Source organism: Gossypium raimondii, chromosome 12 (genome assembly GCF_025698545.1).
Source record: "Gossypium raimondii isolate GPD5lz chromosome 12, ASM2569854v1, whole genome shotgun sequence".
In the NCBI taxonomy this organism is placed as follows: domain Eukaryota; kingdom Viridiplantae; phylum Streptophyta; class Magnoliopsida; order Malvales; family Malvaceae; genus Gossypium; species Gossypium raimondii.
In genome coordinates this window covers 33,421,779-33,428,791 of record NC_068576.1, presented here as the reverse complement: position 1 = coordinate 33,428,791, position 7,013 = coordinate 33,421,779, and the positions used below count along the sequence as shown (strand labels likewise).

Here is a 7,013-nt window from a genome sequence, read left to right as displayed (position 1 = left end):
AAAAATGGAAATTTATGCAATTTCACACAATCCACTAAGGCCGAATATCAACTAGGTCCCTAGCATGCCCTATACTTCATTTATTTCACAACATTAACAATTATAATTTTTTATTTTTCAATTTAGTCCCTATTTGACAATTTCACAAAAAATTCCTTTACAAAAGTTGTTTATCTAACAACAACCATCCATTTTTTAACATCAAACATCAAAAATCATGTATATTCAATAATGGAAAAACTCTAATAGCTTAACAGTTTTACAAATTAGTCTCCGGGCTATCTAGATTAAGCCACAACGATCCCAAAAATATAAAAATAATTAAAAACGAGACAAGAATTCATACCAATGCAAGGTAAATTGTTTTGCCAAAACTTCAAGCTCCCATGGCTTCCTTTCTCACTTAGCTTCAGTCGAATATAGAAAATAAAAGATGAAAGTTTGTTTTACTTTATTTAATTTATCATTTAATTACTTAATTACTTAATTAACCTTTATAATTAATACAAAATTCAATATTGCCAAACCATGCTCATCCACTAACATATTTATGGTCTAATTACCATATAAGAACTCATACTTTATGATTCTATAGCTATTTAATACTTTTAGTTACTAGAACTCAACTTTTACATTTTATACAATTTAGTCCTTTTTATCAAATTGAGCATGTAAATGGTAAAATTTCTTAACAAAATTTTTATATGGTATTACTATCATGCTGTAGGTAATAAAATAATAATAAAATAAATTTTTTGACTTTAAATTTGTGATCTCGAAACCACTGTTCCGATTTCAGTGAAAAGGGTTGTTACACATAATCATATACATAACAAAATATCAATCTCAACATATCAATCATCATAATATTCATAAATTATAACATTGATACTTATGCATGAACATGTCGATGCGTATTTTAAAACGATGGACATTTTATAAAATTTCCTAGCTATCTCCGTTACACATCAATATCGAGTTCCCTAAAACTCATCCATCCGAAACACCATTTGTGGACAAGCCACCACTAATTTGCGGATAAACTGCCACTGATAACACATTGTGGACAAACGACCACTGGTATACAGATATACTACCACTGATATATATTTTGTGGACAAGCCACCACTGATTTGTAGATATACTACCACTGCTTTCACCTTTTACAAAATCCCACCCCATGCATGTAATATGGCAATTTCACTTTTAACACATATGGATCACTTTGACACTTATGCATGTAAACAAGCTCTCATAATCACATATCACATAATAAGCACTTTTAACATGTTAAACATGTTTTTCACATTAGATCATGGATCTCAATTTTTCATCACATATATCACAAAAGGCATACATCATCATAAGGATAAGATCTTTGCATACTTCATAATCACAATCACATCAATTATCAAGCATTTCATAGAATCACTCGGTTAGAGTCATTTACTTTGTGTTCATCTTGACAATTTTTTCAACTCTTCATGATTATTTAGTGTACTCATGATTTATTATAATTAAATTATTAATGTAATAAAATAACTATATCACATAAAACAAATGGTAACTGCCCCACACCTTATATTGTAGCTCTAATTGCCACAATCCTTATTAACAATTTCACTTGATCTATCTCGCAAGACAATCTAACACATAAGTAAAGTTTATTAATTAGGATCCTTTGAAAATATTATATCACTTAAAAGATTGATTACTAATAGTCTCATCAACACTTACCCCATAATCTAAGACTCTCGAAAGGAGGATTTCCAATGCGAAGTTTAGGCTCTCCTTTATGATTATTGTTTGATCCTTCAAGACAATATGAAATCGTATTAGTATGATAATAAATAATAAATAAAATATTATGATGTCCCTATGACACTATACCATTCGGTTATGATAAGAAATCACCAAAAGAAGGATTTTATAATCTAAAATAACCCACACTTATACTTGATTAAATCAGATTGTGTGATTAATCGAGAAAGGAACAAAGTCGATGAAATGAGTGATCTAAAAGGATTGATAGAGCGAGAGATGATGTGATTTTAATCAATTATAAGAAACAGAAAGTGAAAGAGAAAGAGAAAGAGAAAGGGAGAATTTCGGTCACCAGCGACAGCGATGATAGTCTGATGACTCGGTGGTGGTTCGATGATGGTTCGACAATAGTGGAGTGGCTGAAAAATAGTGAAATGCTATGGGGGTTTTGATGCAAAGGGAAAAAAGAGTAAGAAAAAGAAACTACCGTGGAGAAGGAGAAGGATTCGCGGTGGAGGAAGAAAGAAGATGGAAAGGGCGGTGTTATGGTGGCTAAAAGGTGTTACGATGGTGGTGCTATAGTAGCTTGTGGTAGAGGAAAAGAAAAGATTAGGAAAAAAATGGGTGGTGGTTATTTTAATAATGGGGAGAATAATAGATAAGAAAAAAGAGTGAAAAGTAAGAGAAATGGGAGAATGAAGGAGGTATGGACGAAAAGGGGTGTGGAAGCTTGGTCAAATGTGACTAGGTTCAATAAACTTCAAATAAAGGCAAGGCAAGAAATTTTGGCAAGAAGAGGGAGACATAGAGTGAAAAGGGGGATCATGCTCCCTCAACTTAAGGTAAGTTTAACCTATATTGGAGGAAAGGAATCCTCCTATTTATGGTGAAAATGGGGTGGAAATCAAGCTTAATAATCACATGGGTAAATGTGTTAAAAATTAAATAAAAAGATAAGAATAAGGGAACTTGAACTTAGAAATTTTAGGATAGCTTAGGAGCACTTAACCACTTGACCCCTTCACTTCCTTTTTTTTTATTTTAACAGAAAATATTTGAAAACATGGGATGACCTTTGCTAAGGGTTTAAAACAAATTTGCACCAAAAAGAAATTAATGAAAGGGAAGGGATTCGAACTTAGATAATAAAGGACAACTCAACCATTACTCAATCACTATAATTGGTATTAAGTTATTATGAAATGAGTAAAAGATTATCTAAATAAAAATTTGGTTGTGACCACTGTTGGTTCATTAACCCAATTTCTACTAACTCGGTTTTTGAGATATGACAGGCATTACCTCCGTGGGGAGAGGTCATACATGATGTTCTCAACTCTGACCATGATGACCACTGTATTACCAACAATCGTCCGTACTTAGATGATGGAAATCAACAAGAGTTAGGAATTAGGGACTGTGTTGATGAACTAAGCATACTCAAAGGTGTCCTCGATCCAATTAACATAGAAACAAATATAATAGTAGATGTAGCCACTGACGTTGATTTGCCGTAATTTGGTGTAGCAGATTAAACTAGTTTTCGCACTTCAGGAGCTTGAAATTAAGCATTATCATTAGGATTTAATTATTTTTAGTATATTTTGTTAAAATAAATAAAATGTGCATAATGAGTCCTTTATTGACCTTAAGGTCTGAATGAGGCCTAAGGGTTAGCTAAGGAACTTTATAAGTGTTCAGGAGACCATTAGAAGGTGTAATAAATAGATGTTGGTCATTATTTCACAACACGAAATGCTTGATGTCACAACATAAGGAGTAGAATGGAGAAATCACAAAACTGCTTTCGATGTTGCGCTATAGCTTAAAGGTATTGCGACATACCTCTGAAGATATCCCAAAAGGAGTATACTGACTCCTATGTGACAACTCAGGTCTTGGTGTGTCGCGACATTGACTCTGGATGGCGATTAACACGAGTCAGGGGGTGTTTTGGTCCGCACAATCAAACTTAAAGCTCAGGAACATTAGCTAAAGCTAGAGTTAAGGACAACGACCACCTGAGATCTATAAATAGACTCCTTTGTCACAGGTAAAAGGCATCAATTTCTTAGCTTAGAATTTTGTTTTTAAATTCAGTTTAGTTTTTTTTTCTTATTAGGTTTTAGAGTTATTTTCAATTATTCTTTGTTCTATTTCAAGATAATTGATTTTTGGAAACATTCGAACTTGTGGATTCATTTCATTCTTAATACAAATCAGACATTTTCTTAAACTTTATACTTTGATTCATTCTTCATGTTCTATCTTTGTATAATTTTTATATTATTTATGAAAACCATGATTTGTTAACTGTTTTGTAGGGTTACTCAATGGATCAGTTGTTTGGGAAAGGAAGAACTTAAAACCCTAGGCCTGACAACACTAGCAAGTAATCAAGGTGGATACCACCTCATATATCTATATCTTCTGCGTAGTATTCACACTCTGGACGTTAGTACATCCAAAAGTGGTGAAGTTGTTGGCATCGTTGCCAGGGAGGCAACGTCACTAGTTTGATTCTAATTTTTGCACTTCAAGAGGAATAATTAGAAAATTTTTAGGTTATAAAAAAATTATTTTATTTATTTCTACTAATCTTCTCTTTCTGGGTTTGGTGTATGACTCATAGTAGAGGCACATCTATTGTAGTAGTCATAGATCCAGAGAAAATAATCTAAAGAAATCGTTGATAGCAACAATAGCAGATAAAAGATCCACTAACACTTTAGGAAATCCACATGTACCACCACCACTACCCGCGAACGTACACATGGCTCGGAATGAGAGAAACTTAAGAGACCATGTAACACCAAGTCTGGACATGGTTCAACAAAGTATAACGAGGTTGGCTATTACTACAAATAATTTTGAGATTAAACCAATGATGATTTAGATGATCCAGAATAATCTACAATTTGGGGGCACAATGACAGAGGATCCAAATAAACACTTAAAATAGTTTCTCCAACTTTGTGATACTTTCAAATACAATAGGGTCACTGATGACGCTATTCTTCTTCGGTTGTTCCCCTTTTCTTTGATTGATAATGCCTTTTCTTGGTTAGACTCCCAGGTACCAGAATCTATCATAACATGGGATGAGCTCACTAGAAATTTTTTACATAAGTTTTTCCCTATTAGTAAAGCGGTCCAACTAAGAAGAGAAATTGTTGTTTTTAGACAAATGGAAGGGGAAAGTTTTTATAAGACTTAGGAACATTTTAAAAAGTTGATTCAGAGAGGCCCGCACCATGGATTCCTTTAGAGGATGCAATTGTAGGTGTTTTACAATGGGTTGGATGCGAATGCAAGATCAGGACTAGACAGAGCAGTAGGAGGAGCCCTTATGAACAAAATGTACGAGGATACGTACGAAATTATTGAGAACATGGCGTTAAACTCCTGTCAGTGGCAAATTGAAAGATTTACATATGGCCAGAAATCCGCAATGGTAAAAGCTATCCAAGAGGATGACAAGTATCGACAGTAGTGGATAGACTTAACCATACCAAATTTGCTAATAAATTGTCTATGTGTGGAGAAGAAAAACCACTCTTTCACTACATCAATGATCCTGCCGTGGATGTGAACTATATCAGAAATAGGAGTAGAAATCTTTACTTAAATACCTATAATCTCAGTTGGAGAGATAACCTGAATTTGAGATAGGGAGGAAACCAAGGAGGAGGTAATAGTTCAAATAAAGCTAAAAATACTAACTATCAACCTCCTTATTTGCAGAAAACTCAGGATAGGATAAACCCAAGTGACCATACTACATGTGGCCAACGGCTGGATAGAATCAAGAGACAAATGTAGTCAATGAGAACGGACATAAAGCTTGTGCATTCTGAGTGCACCAAATCAACTAGAACATTGACTAAACTTGGGTGACATCAAAAGGCAAATTAGCACCAGAATCCCCAGCAATATATAAAATAATCCCTGGGGGAAGGTAAGGAGCATGTGAAAGCAATAACGTTCCGATTGGGCAAAGTATTGAGTAGCCTAGAAAATTCTACTCTGGAGGTAAATATGAAAAATGCTGATGATCCTCTAGAAAAATCCCTAGAGGCTGAAGATGAACCAGATTTAAACAAGGTAATTGTGCCAGCAGAAGAGCCAGAAAAAGAAAAAGCTAAAAATGTTGCCGTTACAAAAATCCCATTCCCTTCAAGACTAGAAGAAAAGCAAAAGCGGGATGAAGATGAGTTTGTAAGTTTCCTGAACTTGTTCAAAACTCTAAATGTAAATATGCCTTTAATTGAGTTAATTCAGAAAGTCCCTAAGTATGCAAGTTTTTAAAGGAAATTATGTCTAAGCATAGGAAAATTAAGATAGGAGAACAAGTTAATTTAAGTGTCTCTTATAGTGTTATTATTTCAAGAAAAATTCTCCATAAATTAAAAGACCTGGGAAGTTTTATGATTCTTATAGAGATAGGGAGGATTCATTTTAATAGAGCTCTATGTGACCTAGGAGCTAGTATTAATTTAATGTCTCTATCTATTTTTGAAAAAATAGGTTTGGGGGATATCAAAACCACTGAAATAACATTATAGTTGGCTAGCAGGTTTTTAGTACATCCAAAAGGGGTATTGGAAGACGTATTGGTCAAAGTGCGTAGCTTCATTACCCCAATAGATTTTGTGGTTCTAGATTTTGAAAATGATCGTGAAATACCAATCTTATTAGGTAAACATTTTCTTGGCACTTCCAAATCCACCATTGATTTAGAAAAGAAAAAATTAACTATGAAAATGAATGGTGAGACTGTAATCTTTAAATGTGGTCATCAACCAAACGAAGAGGATGATAGGAGGAAGTAGGGGAGCAGTGTAAAGAATTAATTGTTTCTAACACTCCCAAGTCAAGGGATACGTTTCCTTTTATATACGAAAGTATAAATAGGTTTAAGGAAAGGGAAAAACAGGCAGAAGTGGAATGGCATGACGGACGATGGACTAATACTGGTAGAATGGAAGGATCGTCCAACTGTGAATTGATGATACTGTTAGATGAACCCGGTAGTAAAATTTAAATTCTTTTATTTTAAGCTAAAATTTTGTAAATTATTTTATATGTTTAGCTAACTGTTTAATATAGATTCTAATTTTCATTAACTTTGCATTTCATTGAAACCGTAACACCCTAGGAAATGGAATTTGGAGCAAATAACAAAGCCAGTGTCACAACAAAGGACCCCTGTGTCGCAACACCAAAGGCGGTATTAAAAAAATCAAGAA

At 33.8% G+C, this 7,013-nt stretch overlaps 1 non-coding gene across 1 annotated transcript; it reads right to left on the bottom strand.

The window, feature by feature from the left end:
* Nucleotides 1-4,918: 4,918 nt before the first annotated feature.
* On the bottom strand, nt 4,919-5,025 carry LOC128035754 (small nucleolar RNA R71). Its single transcript, XR_008192304.1, has one exon. It is a non-coding gene; the product is annotated as a small nucleolar RNA R71 (small nucleolar RNA).
* Nucleotides 5,026-7,013: the final 1,988 nt, after the last annotated feature.